Genomic DNA, 15,817 nt, shown 5'->3' with positions numbered 1-15,817 from the left:
TGGAAATGTTTACCAAGTCCCAGGCAATTTCGTAAACATTTTGCATATATTAACTCAATTACTCTTCACCACAAACAAGAGTAATACCCTACTTTTACATATGAGGTTGGGCCACAGAGAAATTAAGTGAGTAATTTATTTACCGTCACACGGCTAATGACTGGCAAAACTGGGATTCAAATCCAAGCAGACTAAATCCAGAAACCATGCTCTAATTACTATACTGTACTGCTTCATATTCAGTTGTTAAAGGATTTATGATGTTGAGTTCATCCTAGAAAATACATACTGTAATCATTGCTGAATGGCAAACACCTTCCACACTTACCTATAGGTTCTTATGTAGTCTGTCAATTACTGTTTATTGAGCACATGTCTACAGCATTTTGCAATGAGTTAAGAGCTCGTGGTACGTACATACAAGAGCTTACAGGCCAAAATATAATTATCACGAAAGTCCAAATAAAATGCTATGGACTATCAAAAGAGGGATTACTTTGGGTTTGGGAATCACTTGTATTGCCTAAAATCTTGACTTCTCAGTTATACTGTAAATTCTTCAAGGGTAAGAATTCCCCACAAGTCCTAGCCACAGCATTGAACCTGGAGCATGACACATTAATCGTGACATGAAATTAGGTGCTATATGTATGTGTTAATTAAAGAATGTGTTATTAAGCATTTAAATGAGAGCTCATTTCTTTTTTTTAATTTTTAAATGTTTTATTATTATTTACTTTTGAGAGAGAGAGAGAGAGAGAGAGAGAGAGAGCGAGCAAGCAGGGGAGGGGCAGAGAGGGAGGAAGACACAGAATCTTAAAAGGCTCCAGGCTCTGAGCTGTCAGCACAGAGCCCTATGTGGGCCTCAAACTCATGAACCATGAGATCATGACCAAAGCTGAAGTCAGTCACTCAACTGACTGAGCCACTCAGGCACCCCAGCTCATTAGTTCTTAATAGACTCTTGTCTGTCTACACCCCAGAAAATAAAACATGATTTTTTTTTCAACGTTTTTTATTTATTTTTGGGACAGAGAGAGACAGAGCACGAACGGGGGAGGGGCAGAGAGAGAGGGAGACACAGAATCGGAAACAGGCTCCAGGCTCCGAGCCATCAGCCCAGAGCCCGACGCGGGGCTCGAACTCACGGACCGCGAGATCGTGACCTGGCTGAAGTCGGACGCTCAACCGACTGCGCCACCCAGGCGCCCCGACATGATTTTTTTTTTTTTTTTTTTTTACTGGTCTCCCCACTGAAGCGAGGAAACTCCATTCCATGAGAATGGTTATTAATACAGAACATTGACATAGTCTATCTGAGATTATTTCCTCCACCGTTGAATTTTTTATGTGTATTTATTTATTTTTGAGAGAGAGCAGGGAAGGGGCAGAGAGAGGGAAAGAGAGAGAATTCCAAGCAGGCTCTGCACTTTCAGCATGGAGCCCGATGTGGGCTCAAGCTCACAAACCGTGAGATCATGACCTCAGACGAAACCAAGAGCCAGATGCTTAACCGACCGAGCCACCCAGGCACCCCTAAATATTTTATTTTTAAGTAACCTCTGCACCCAAAGTGGGACTCAAACTCACAACCCCAAGATCAACAGTCATATGTTCTACCACCTGAGCCAGCCAGGTGCCCCTCTGATCAGATTCTCAGGGAACGAAAACTTGTTCTATATCAGCCTGGGTGAAATATTAAGGGAAGTCAATATCAATTCACTCTGAGATGAATCATAAGTAGGCTTTTTAAAATAACTGCTCTTTTGGAAAATTTATATTATATTCCTACCTCATTAACTCCCCAGAACATTGGGAGCTGTGTTTTGGGGAAGTAACACCAACCACCAAAAGGATATTTTCAAATCCTACGACCCCAGTAGTTTGCCTTTCCGAAAAGGCAAAATTAAAAGCAATTAGAGGAAGTGGTAAGGTGGCTGGGAGCTCTGCCTCTCGAAAAACAGTCTTGCGCATAGTAGAATATTCAAATATTTATTCAATAGATGGATGAGTAGAATCCCAGATGGAATATGGTAAGACAGAGAGCAAAGTTGATATCCTATTTCTCCAGATACAGGGGGTTCCTTGGAATCCCTTGCTTTCCTATTGAAATTTCTAAAGGGAGCCAAAGAGGATGGGCTATCCCTTGAGCAGTGGGACGTGTACTTGCATTTCTCCCCCCTCCCAGGGGCAGATGACATCAAAGATTGAAAGTTCTGAAATTGTGCCTAGTGACCTACATGCTAGAAACACAGTTGATCTGAATGAAGAAAATCCTTCTGGAGAACTGGGAGATTCTGATTATAATGTTTATTGATGACAGTAAACAATATGATACTTGGATTGAAGCGAGTGATAGGCTTGGCATGTGTTTATATTGTACTCCCCTCCCTTGAGTGAAAGCATGAAAAGCAAAATAAGTGAGTGGTTCAAGATAAAGTGACAGAAGAAACCAAGAATTCTGACTTCCTAAGAAATGTTCTCAACCGATCTTTAGCTAACAATGTTAACAAAACTTCTCGGTCACTCCGAGAATTAACTGTCCATAGCTTTCACATAGTGGTTAAGAACATTATAGCACCTGAATTTACATCTTCCTTCCACCTTTTTTCCTTACCTATAAAAAGGGGGTAATTAAATACCCAAATCACAGAATTGTTAACTCGTTAAATGAGTTAATGCATGTTTCCACTCTGGTTAGTTATGGCCCTTGCTTCCAAGCTTTGTGATAGGCCTGGAAGGTATAAACAGAGCCTAGCAGGATCCTGATAAGTGTAACGGCTCTTTGTTCTGGACACAGATCACGTCCCTGCCCCCAGTGTCCATCCCAGTGCAGTGTCACTAAAGCGAGGCTATGAAACACTATGTCCCTAACCTAGATATTAACTAGAGATCCTCAGGAAGCCCTGTATGTTAGCTGCCTTCCCCTAGGGAGCAGTTTTCACCTCTGTTGAAGCTAAGATCCCCGGAATGCGGGTAACTTCCAAGCCCACACGTGACCCTTTCTTTCTGTGCTGCACAACTTTCTTCTACGAGCTGTTCTTTCTCATCTGTCCTTCCACTCATCCCTGCTGCTGAGGACAAAGGCCTTTTCCTTTACCTTTTTCTGCCCTGCCTCAAATTCCTTATTTCTAAAGGTATGTTTGGGAGGAGATATTGCTCATCTGGCTCAGCCAGAAAGGAAGCCCATGTATCCTGCTGTTCAAGCCCAGTCTAGAGTTAATCCCTTGCCTCTTCTTGCTCCCCTTTCACCCCAGCTGGCTAAATCAAGCAATAATCCTAAAAGGGAATTTCAGGCTATTTGTAACTTCCCCTCTCCGCTCCCCCCCCCCCCCCCCCCACCACCATGCCACATTCAGGGAGGAGAAGGCAAAGCCCCTGGATCAGAGTAATCTGTTTCTAACCCACTTCCATTCTCAGGGATTACCTCTGCAGGAGGAGGGAGACAGAAATAAATCTAACACCTTAGCATTGGGAACTTGGGGAAGACACTCCAGAAGGGCTTGGATGGCTGCAGGCATGAGGCTCAGGAGCTTGGGAGCCTGTTTTCAAATGCTGGGCACCCTAGGAAAGTCCACAAACCTGAAAAGCAATGCCTGGAGTAATGTTTGGCAATAACAGGCACTCTATAAATGTGCTGAACAGGGGCGCCTGGGTGGCGCAGTCGGTTAAGCGTCCGACTTCAGCCAGGTCACGATCTCGCGGTCCGTGAGTTCGAGCCCCGCGTCGGGCTCTGGGCTGATGGCTCAGAGCCTGGAGCCTGTTTCCGATTCTGTGTCTCCCTCTCTCTCTGCCCCTCCCCCGTTCATGCTCTGTCTCTCTCTGTCCCCAAAAAAATAAACGTTGAAAAAAAAAATTTAAAAAAAAAAAGTCATTCTTGGGGCACCTGGGTGGCTCAGTCGGTTGAGCATCCAGCCTCAGCTCAGGTCCTGACCTCGTGGTTTGTGAGTATGAGCCCCGTGTTGGGCTCTGTGCTGATGACTCAGAGCCTGGAGCCTGCTTCGGATTCTGTGTCTCCCTCTCTCTCTGCCCCTCCCCTGCTCATGTTCTGTCTCTGTCTCAAAAATAATTATAAACATTAAAAAAAAAAAAAGTCACTCTCTAGAGCCCTAAAAACCAAAGTCCCATGCGATGTGTATTGAGCTCCTATTAATAACATACAAGTATCTGAGTTCATTTATATACCAACAAGGACTTCCTTTAGAGTTCCTTCTGAACCAAGTGCTCAGTACATCTCCCCTCCACCCTATAGTCTTTCCTCTGTCCCCCATGGACACTGACATAGAAACATGTATCTTTCAGCTGACTGTTCTTTTGGGATGCTCTCCAGTGATTGAATGAGGGCCTCCCTCGCCGCGATTTGGGGTTGAAGCCAGAGAGGCTGTGTGAATGCAGAAAACTTCCACTAGAGGGTATCAAGTCTGCACTGGGATCTCAGACTGCAGGGAGGCCTAGCAATCCTAACAATTTCAGAATTTTCAAATACTACATTCAGAGATTTAGAGATCTCTGTTCATTGTTCCTTCACTGGTCTGCTCCTGACTGCTCCTTGGAGGGCTTAAGAAGTCTCTACTACCTTGACATCATTTTGATCTGATTTGACTTCAAATCAAAGGCAGCTTGGCAGAGTGGGATCCATGAGGGCTCTGGCAACTGATACAGACCTGGCTCCACTACTCCCAAATTCAATGTACCCGTCTGTGAAATGGGGATCATGAAACTTACCTTGCAGGGTTGTTGTGAGCACTAAGGGAACTCACATATGGAAAATGTGACTGGCAGACAGTTGGGTGGCCAAAACTGCTTTTGCACTGGAGAAGAGTTCTAAGAATTGCCACAAACTGGGAACGGAGTTGAGGAAAGAGGGATGGATTTGCAAGAGCTGAGTACCTCCAAACAAGAAATGTCACAGTTGGCCATTTTGCTCTGAGTCTTACAGGTTTCCAGGCTAGTGCTGCTCAATACTCTTCAGGCTTAGCCCTCAGTCCTGTTCTACCCTCTGTGTCAGCCCAGCTGCGGTACTCGGTACTCTTCTGCCTTTTTCTTATCCTGGTTTCCTTGGAGGTGAGTTTAGTTTCTACCTCCTACTCACCTCCTGGACAAAGGTCTCTTGTGTTCTGTCCTGTGTGTTCCGAAGCGTCCCATCTCCTCCTGGTTCTGTGCTTCCCTTTTCCTCTCTTTTCTCCCATACTCACTTCTAGGGTGGAATGTGCCATCTGTTTCTGGGACTGAGCAGAAGTCTGGGAAAGGGAGAGGGAAGGCCTGTCAGGGCTTGCGTGTCAGCAGACACGTTACAGCTGCAGGGCAGACCAGGGTGAAACCACAAGCCAGAGGCCTCAGGGCAAGCTGCCGTGAGGCCCGCCCCTCAGCAACTCTCTCATCTCTGTCTTACCCCAGAGGTTTCCCGGCAGGAGTGGGAGAGGTTGGTATCGAGTCCTTGAGCCCTGACTCACTCCCTGACCTAGTTGGGTGTTACCCAGTTATCTCCCGAATCTCTCTCCAGAAGCCCTCCTTAGGAACAGGACCATGTCATCCCAGAAGGCAGAAGAGGAAATCAGACCACCTACTTATTTCATCCCCATCTGAGGATCCCCAAAACAAATAAGAAATGTAGGGTCTTTATGACTTTATGTGCCACCCAGGAGGCTGCACTGGTCATAAAATGAACAATCTTCTCACTAAGGGAATGGCTATTTTCCAGATTGCTTTATAGAAACAATCATGCTTAACTTTCTCAAGCAAGGAAACAAGTGTTCTTTTATTTTATTTGGACAGGGACAGGGGCTGGGGAGATGGGGACTGGAACACGGAGCCAGGAAGTGACTGGCCATTATCACATAGTGAGTCAGTGGCCTAACTAGGGACAGAACTCAGGTTTCCTAACCCCACCCCAAATTCCATTCTTTTTCCTTCAGCCTCCTTACTTATGGACTCGAGCAATATTCTGGGTTTTCTGGACTTTATAAAGCCCGCAAATTCCTGAGGGTTTAATAGGATATCGATTGTATTTTGCTTATTTGTTTCATACGTGTCCCTTTCAATATCTGTCCTATGGAAATGTGAGATATGTTTATTGCCTCCTCCACAGATTGTTGAAAACACTTAGAGTTATCTAAGATTCAAAGAAGACCAATGTAGTAGTCTGTGTGAGGTTAGATTTCAAGACTGAAAATTCTATTTTTAAATTATTTCTTGGTATTCAGATCCTAATATCCTTGTAAATTACCGTACCTGTGAACGCTGAAAATTATTTTCTTACCCTCCGCTTTATTCAAAGTTCCCGATCTCTCCCTAACCGGGGTCATGCTTCTTGAAGACATTAGCTGGTTTCCAAGAAAGCAGATTTTAGCTTTATCCCTTGGCAGAGAGAGTTCAGTCATTGCGCACAGGCCAGAACATTCTGCCAGAGCTCCCCATCTGGAAGAAAAGAGAAAAAGAGTTTCAGAGTTTCCATAAGGGCTGCCTAAGGGGAGGAAGGGAGAATGAGCTATAGGGAAGAAGAAAGCTACCGGGCTGTAACCCCAAACTCCACAGTCAGAAAAGAAAATCAGATCTGCAAGCTTAAAATCCTGACTCAGCAGTATTATACCTTCTCCTTCCTCCTAACCCTTCCCCAGGATTTATTTTCACCCCATTCCTTTATCTTTCACATGTACTTATCTGTCCTGACAGTCCCACTTTAGGACATTCTGCTTAATCTTTGTTCTTGACGTATCTCCCCGTTCCAATTTTGTGCTCTCCCTATGGATAGCTCAGAACGTAGGATGGCCAGGGCACTCTGGTGTGCTGTCGCGATACTGTGGTGCCTAGCCGGAGAAGCTGGAGATTCAGTCTGGATCATGGAGAGTCTCCCACTAAATACAGAAAATTCTAAATGTCCCCAACAGACTGTTGCCCAGCTCTCCCTGAGCTGTCTCAGTGACAGGGAACCTAGAACTTGGTAAGGCAGTTCATCCTGCTGTTGAGCATCTGATTGTGACAAATTCCTTCCAGACTGATGTAATGTTTGCTTCCCCTTTTCACCCAATGATTCTCATTTGCCCTCTGCTGAACTACAAAATGAGTTGACATCTTCTATTCAGGTTGAGCCACATGAAATTGCCATTTTTCTATATTAAAAATGGCTGAACATTGTCGATTTCATATTGTTTGCCTTACACTTGACAAAGTAACCTATTTGAGGACAGCTATTACTTCTCCACCTTAGTCTTCTCTTCTCCATATGTAACATCTCCAAACTCCCCCAATGCTTCCTCACCTGGTAAAGTTATTGGATCCTGTTCCAACCTGTTCTCTCAATGGGTATACGCTCATCCATCAATGTCTTTTTCAATATGGGGCACCTAGGACTGGCCAGTTCAAAACCCAGTGAGATTATTATGTCTCTTGATTTGACATTGTGTTTTTTCATGAAACTGTGACTGCACTGGGTTTGGTGAGCCCTAAACCTTTTTCACATAAAATGCTGCCAAGCCAGTACCACTGCTTCCTGTACAATTGATTTTTTTTTTTTTTAAACCAAAATGTAGGTCTTCACTTTATCCCTGTCAAATTTCATCTCGTTGATTTTGGCTCTTGGTTCCAATCTGTCAAGATGATTTTAAATCTTGCTACTATCATCCATTCTATTAATTATCTTTCCCAGCTAGATCATGCACGTTATTGATTTTTAAAATGCTCAATCGGACAATGAGGCCTCTCTTTGTTGATATCAATCTTTTAATCAATATCCTTTGCGTTCAGTTGAAAGGCTAGTTAAAAATCTACATAACTGATTATCTACCCACAACTCCCCTGCCTCATTTTCTTAGCCCCATCTTCCTGCTCCTTGACTACCTTTTTCTGATCTGCCCCTGGCCCATTAAGCACCAAACCCACCCAGGAACCATACAACTACAGATTTCTATAAGGGGGCCATAAGCACTAGTTGTTGTTGTTTATATATAACTCTATATAGTGGTCTTTATCTAGATATCTATCTTTATATATAAAACGTGTTATCATCTTGTTTATTTATGTATTTAAGTATTTATTTTTATTTGAGAGAGAGAGAGTGCAAGTGGGGGAAAGAGGCAGAGGGAGAGAGAGAGAATCTTAAGCAGGCTCTGTGGTCAGCGGGGAGCCCAAAGTGAAGCCTGATGTGGGGCTCATTCCCGTGACCCTGGGATCATGACCTGAGCCAAAATCAAGAGTTGGACACTCAACTGACTGAGTCACCCAGGTGTTCTGCACCAGCTGTTTTTTAAAAGGAATCATCAAAGGCCTTCCTTCTTGATAATTCCCCAACCGCTGTCATGGGGATCTTTCCTCTGTGCAACTTTGTGGGAGGCTTTGTGACCCAACCCTCATCACCCCTAGCAGCCACTCCAAACATGAGGTCTCTATACTCCTCTAGAATATAGACTCTGGCTTGGACTTGGGCATGGCTCCTCCCATTGGCTCTTGGTGCTCTCCCTCTGCCTACAATAGAACTGTTTTTGTTTTGTTTTGTTTTGTTTTTTTAGTTTGGGTGTTATTCCATAAATAGTATTATAACCTTGCCTCAATCTTTTAGTGGCTATATCGTATTTCACTGTGTAGGTATACTACATTAATGAGCACTTAGGTGACTCCCAAGATTTTGGTGTTATAAACACAGAAGACATGAATCTGTTTGCAAGTACTTAGGTAAGATAAATTCCCGGAAATAGAATTGAAGGGTCAAAAGATATGTACAGTTTAATTTCAATAGCGCCAAATTGCTCTCGGAGGAGTTGTACCATTTTACTTTAGCAGTGGTTCAGATCTCAGCAACATCACCAGTTTCAAATTAAATATGCTTGTTCTTGGGGAGCCTGGGTGGCTCAGTCAGTTAAGCAATTGACTCTTGGTTTTGGCTCAGGTCATGATCTCATGGTTCCCGAGTTCTAGCTCCGCATCAGGCTCCGCCCTGACAGCACGGAACCTGCTTGGGGTTCTCTCTCTCCCTCTGCCCCTCCCCTGCTCACTCTCTCTGTCTCTCTCTCTCAAAATACATAAATAAACTTAAAAAAATGTCTGTTCTTAAAAGATATCTTGCCATACCATTGTAAATTTGGAATTGCTTTTAATCTTTCCCTTCTCCCTCATTTCTCCTCTTTACACCCTCCTCTGATTGTCCCCCTACGCTGAATTCCAAATTCTTCTCATTCATTTGTGCAAAATAATTCTGCTATCTCCAGACTCCCCTTCTTAACTCTGACCCAGACCTGGATTTGCACATGCAAACCTCAAGAGAATAAATTTGTTACCATCCAAAGCCATCCTCCTTCGTAACAGCAATATTGAACTCTATTATAACTTATTATTAAATATTAACTTATTTAATCCTTTCAACAACCTTATGATGCAGGTACCATTGTTATCCCTACCTCACAGTGACAAAGTTGAAATAGAAGTAGCTTTTCCAAGGTCACACAGTTTAGAAATTGCAAAAATTATGTAAACCTACACAGTAGGTCTCTAAAGATCATGCCCTTAACCACTGCAGACAGATACCTCTCTTGGGAGATTAGTCTACTTAGGTCCCCATCAAATTCTAACCCTTCTGAGCAATGCCAGTGATACAATTCAGGTTCTGGTATTTACTCTTGACGCCTATCTAGCCCACAGCCTGTTCTATTGGCATTTCTGCCCCACAAGGGTGCCTGGAAAAAACAAGTTTCAGGAAGGCTTTACTTAGCCTGCAGCAGAGGAAAAAGTATCGGGTGGGATCACAGGCAGAAGGGGACATCAGTCAAGCCCTTTCTTTCCCTTTGCAGAGGTGTGGCCTCCCTGTTCTGGTCTCTGGGTGGGTCTCCTCAGACAGGAAGGGAGCAGTTGGTTTAGTCAGTCTGATTTTCCCTGGAACTCAGCACACTGTGAAACGCAAGAGGTGCCTAAGGCCAATTTAGGCAAGTTCCATTCAACAAACATTCACTGAGTCCCAACAATGGGCCAGGCACTGTGCCGTGTTTGGGTACAACATAAATAAGTCACATGCTCTAGAAGCAAAGATAAGCACTCCAACCGCCAGTTACCTACATCTACATACCTGAGTGTATTGTCTGGCGGGCCAGAGGACAAGAGGAGAAAGGGAAAGTGTGGATAAGGTGCTTATCCCTGGGAGTTCTGATTTATTTTAAGAAAACAATCTCGATTAGGGAAAGAAATAATAACTCAGTCTCGGTAAGTATTTCTGGCAGAAGGGAGGCACCTTCCTGAATACTAAGTTCTTCAAAGGCAGGTGAGGTCAAATACTTTGCCTGTTTATCTCGAACGGTGGGGGAACGAAGGTAGGAGGGCAGGGAGCAGTCAGAATAAGTTCCAAGGTTCATAATAGTGTGGGGGAGGGGGTTCCATGAAATGCGAATTCCTGTTTTTTCTTGGCAGGTTTTCTGGAAATTGTGATGACAGCTGGTCATGGGGAAAAAAAAATCACTGAAATCACCAGTGACTATGGCCATTTCCCTGCCTCTAGGTGGCTGGCTATCACCTGGGCCATTCCAGATGGCAGGCTGCTATGGATTCTTCATTCTCTTTCTCTTATTTAATAAAGTGAGGGTATTATTGGCTTTTCTTTTTTATTATTTTTTTTTCAACGTTTATTTATTTTTGGGACAGAGAGAGACAGAGCATGAACGGGGGAGGGGCAGAGAGAGAGGGAGACACAGAATCGGAAACAGGCTCCAGGCTCTGAGCCATCAGCCCAGAGTCTGACGCGGGGCTCGAACTCACGGACCGCGAGATCGTGACCTGGCTGAAGTCGGACGCTTAACCGACTGCGCCACCCAGGCGCCCCTGAACCGGACAGCTTCTTGTGGGAGGATTAAAAGCTCTGGACAAGAGACTAAGCCAGCAGGGACACCCAGTTTCTGGTTTCAGATCGGGTCCAACTTACTGAGAGCTTTGGAAAATTCAAAACCTATCTGTACATCCAGTTTCTCTTTTGTGCTGTGGGAATAATAAATGTTTGTCTCCCAATGATATTGTGAAAAAGGAAAGAGAGGAATCATAGATACACATTTAAAGGCTTCAGGAAAAATAGTACTCTGTAGAGACGTTATTTTATTGGTTTTAATAATTTCTCAGACTGTTTCAGAAAAGTAAAAAGACCATGGCTGATATGCTATTTTTTTTTTCAACGTTTATTTTATTTTTGGGACAGAGAGAGACAGAGCATGAACGGGGGAGGGGCAGAGAGAGAGGGAGACACAGAATCGGAAACAGGCTCCAGGCTCCGAGCCATCAGCCCAGAGCCCGACGCGGGGCTCGAACTCACGGACCGCGAGATCGTGACCTGGCTGAAGTCGGACGCTCAACCGACTGCGCCACCCAGGCGCCCCGATATGCTATTTTTTAAATGGAGGCTGAGAGTTGCTAAGGGACCTCTCTTGAGTAACTTCCTCCTCTTAATTGGGACAGAAATTCTGGCAGTTGACAGAAACATAAGAAGGGCCAAAATAGAACTCAACCATTCTACAACTTCTGGTTCTCAGTGGACCCCACTTAAGCATTCAGTTGTATCTTCAAAGCTAAATCATTAAAACAAGGGCGAGTTCTAATGAAGAGCACACTTATGAAGAAATACGGATAACACATAGAGAGAGAAAAGGCAAGGAAAAAATCCACTGATGAGCTACAAATGGCCATAAAAATCTGGAAACACAGACGAACATACATAATAAAAGGCTTATGGATATTACCATACATGCTATGTTCAATAACATTACATCACGTGGTCAGTAGAATGCCCCGCCTTAGGAATGCTTAGTTCAATGTGATGTGCCAATCCACAGTGCATGAAGCACTCATGGAGTTTCTATCAATCCCTGAAATGAGTCTGTGATGCCTTGTCTCATATAATTTAACTTTGATTTTCATTTTCTTTATTTAAACTTTTTAAAAAGTTTGTTTAACGTTTATTTATTTTTGAAAGAGAGACATAGACAGAGCATGAGAGGGGGAGGGGCAGAGAGAGAGGGAGATACAGAATCTGAAGCAGGTTCCAGGCTCTGAGCTGTCAGCACAGAGCCCAACGGTGGGGCTCAAACTCAGGAATTGCGAGATCACGACCTGAGTCGAAGTCAGACATTTAACTGACTGAACCACCCAGGCACCCCATCATTTTCTTTTTTCTTTTAAAGTTTATTTGTGTGTGTGTGTGTGTGTGTGTGTGAGAGAGAGAGAGAGAGAGAGAGAGAGAGAGAGAGAGAGAGAGAATAAGCGGGGGAGGGACAGAGAGAGAGGGAGACACAGAATCTGAAGCAGGCTCCAGGCTCTGAGCTGCCAGCCCAGAGCCTGATGTGGGGCTCGAACTCAGGGACTGTGAGATCATGACCTGAGCCAAAGTCTGATGCTTAACTGACTGAGCCACCCAGGTGCCTCTGATTTTCATTTTCACTGAATAAACCTACATACCTCAGAAGAAGTAATCAAGGGGTTTCAATCTGTAAAAACTAAGCTATTTGCTATGTTTCTAGGTTTTGTGGTTATCTTGTAGCTTTGATGGAGAGGAACACAGAGAATAGTAAAAAATAGTAAAGCAAGGAGAACAGTAACAAGTTTAGAGAATGATGGAGGGTAAAAGTAGAAACACACAGAATGTGACCATGGAAACAAAACTGGGGTGGGGGAGCGATATCCAAATCCAGTGAACAGAGAGACATAGGAAGAGAGAGACATCCTCTGGAAAAGAATGCAACAGATCAGGAGGAAAGGACAGTGAGAAGGACAGAAAGGGAGGTCAGAAAGAAAAAAGCATTTTTTTAGTAATTTAGGATTTATTTTTGTAAAAGTAATTGACAAATATTAAAATGTTATACTTGCATTTTGAACATTATAACATAAATATAAAACACAAAACACCCGATGTTCAACACTGATCTCCCATGCCCAACTTGGATTTAGATAGTGAGTATATTTTAAAGAAAGAAACTTTCAAAGTTTGTCACTGCTTGTAGTATATACTTTTATTAAGGGGAATTTCCTGGACTTCACAGACTGTTGGACGCATCCTTCATTAGCCAAAGCTGATAGATGGGAACATACTAGCTTTTTCTACAGAAAATTAATAGAAACATAGTAAGAACTATAACTAAGAACAAGAAAGAACTTTATTTTTATTATTTATTAAAAATTTTTTTTAATGTTTATCCATTCTTGAGGTAGAGAGGCAGAGCGTGAGTGGGGGAGGGGCAGAGAAAGAGGGGGACACAACTCAAAGCAGGCTCCAGGTTCTGTGCTGTGAGCGACATGGGGCTCGAACCCACAGACCGAGAGGTCATGACCTGAGCCAAAGTGCGGCGCTCAACCAACTGAGCCACCCAGGCACCCCTGGAAAGAATTTTAAAGATGATCTAGTCCAACACTCAACTTTACAGATGAAGAAACTAAAGACTGAGAGGTTCTAGAGACAAATAAAAGGATTTGGGTGGTACTGCTGGAAAACCAAGAGATTGTGGTGACCATCAAGAGAAAATGACATCTGTTAGTAAGTTTTCAATATTTCAACGAGGAGCGCCTGGGTGGCTCAATTGGTTGAGCGTTCAACTCCTGATCTCAGCTCAGGTCTTGATCTTAAGTCCCGTGATAGGCGCTGCGCCGGGAGTGAAGCCTTTTTTTTTTTTTTTTTTTTTTAATGAAATTTTGGGGCGTTTGGGTGGCTCAGTCGATTACGCATCCAGCTTTGGCTTAGGTCATGCTCTCACGGTTTGGCTCTCACGGGATGGAGTTCGAGCCCCATCCCCGTCTCTGTGCTAACAGCTCAGACAGAGCCTGGAGCCTGCTTCGGATTCCGTCTCCCTCTCTCTCTGTTCCTCCTCGTCTCGCGCCCTGTCTCTTTCTCTTTCAAAAATAAGTAAACAGTGAAAAAAAGTTTTTAAATGAAATTTAAATTAAACAGGTGAGGAAAACTCATCTGAACTCTGTGTTAGGGAAGAGCAAAATGGGGACTCAAGCTCTAGTCTTACTGTTCCAGCCATTCTTTACTTTTTTTTTTTAATTTATTTATTTTGAGAGAGAGAGCAAGGACGAGCAGGGGAGGGGCAGAGAAAGAGAAAGAGAGAGAGAGAGAGAGAGAGAGAGAGAGAGAGAGAGAGAGAGAGAGAGAATCCCAAGCAGGCTCTGTGCTAATGTGGGGCTTGATCTCATGAACTGTGAGATCATGACCTGAGTCAAAATCAAGATTTGGACACTTAACCAACTGAGCCACCCAGGTGCCCTTGCTTTTTAAAAAATTTTTATTTTATTTTTTATTTTAAAGTAATCTCCACACCCAGTGTGGGGCTTGAATTTACAACCCAAAGATCAAGAATCACATACTCCCCTGAATGAGCCAGTCAGGCGCCCCTTAAGGTTTTATTTTTAAGTAATCTCTACACCCAACAGGGGGCTTGAACTCATAACTTTGAGATTGAGTCGCGTACTCTCCAGCCATTCTTTGCATTGAATTACATCAATCAGCTCTGGAGTTTACAGAAGAAGATCATGAGAAGTGAGAAAAGAATGCCTGTTCTAAGTCAAGCCAGCTTGGGCTCTTGTACGGGTTCTACCAGTTACCAGCCACTGAGATTGCAGGAAATCAGTTAAACCAAGTGTTTCTGTTTTCCAAAACGAGAATAGTAACATCTGCTTCAAATGATACTTGGGGGTGTAAGTGAAAGAATACATAGTATAAAGTGTACAGCAATTCACCAAAGCAATAAGAATGGCCAATAGGAAAAGAACACCGAAACTTCTTCCTGACCATGAATCAAAGAAATGCAAAATAAAGAGCAAGGAGGTACCACTTTCACCCACCAAATCGGCAAAGATGAAAACAAAGCTAATAACACTGGAAGGGAGGGGTGGAAGCAGATATTCTCATAGATTGCCGAAAGGAGTGTCAATTGATACATTTCTGGAGGTCCGTTTGGCAATGTGTGTTAAGAACTTTAAAAATGTTCCTGCTCTGGGGGCACTTGGCTGGTTCAGTTGCGGGAGCGTGTGTCTCTTGATCTCAGGGTCATGAGTTTGAGCCCCATGTTGGCTGTAGAGATTACTACAAAAAATAAATAAGCTTAAAATAAAAATAAATAAAATCTTTAGCAGAAACGTTTATGCTCTCTGATTCAGGGTTTTACTCTAGGTATTTTGCCTAAGGAAACAATTACACGTGTGGAGTTTTAGTTCATATAGATGCTTTATAGGATAGGAAGAAATACAGTAAGGACGAGTTCTCACAACTTTCCTCTTTCCTACACGGTAAGAAGAATGCTTTGTTGCTAGATGAGTAGGTCCTGGAGAAAATTAGATACAGCTTCGATTTAATTGACATTGAAGGCAGATATTTACAGGAACGTGAAAGGAATTTTATCAGAACATTTTAAGAGGGAGGAAGACATGATGGGGAAAGGAAGGAAGGGAAGGTGGAAACAGGAAAAAAGGGGCTGGCTGAGAGAAGCTTCAAATAATTGTCCTATGTGTGAGGTATTAAGAGACAGGAGAGAGAAGAGAGGATTCTGAGAAGTGCTTATTAATGCTAATTAATTATGTCTTATTAATGCAAGGTTTTATCTTGAGAGAGTCAAAATTTACTTTTTCTTTTCTTGTTTTTTTCCTTTTCTTAAAAAAATTGTTTTAATTTTATTTTTTTTATGTTTATTTATTTCTGAGACAGAGAGAGACAGAGCATGAGCGGGGGAGGGGCAGAGAGAGAGGGAGACACAGAATCCGAAGCAGGCTCCAGACTCTGAGCTGTCAGCACAGAGCCCGACGCGGGGCTCGAACTCACAGACTGCAAGATCATGACCTGAGCGGAAGCCAGACGCTCAACCTACTG

The sequence above is a fragment of the Herpailurus yagouaroundi genome, unplaced genomic scaffold (genome assembly GCF_014898765.1).
Source record: "Herpailurus yagouaroundi ecotype Mexico unplaced genomic scaffold, PumYag 189, whole genome shotgun sequence".
Taxonomy (NCBI): domain Eukaryota; kingdom Metazoa; phylum Chordata; class Mammalia; order Carnivora; family Felidae; genus Herpailurus; species Herpailurus yagouaroundi.
This window is presented reverse-complemented; position numbering follows the sequence as displayed.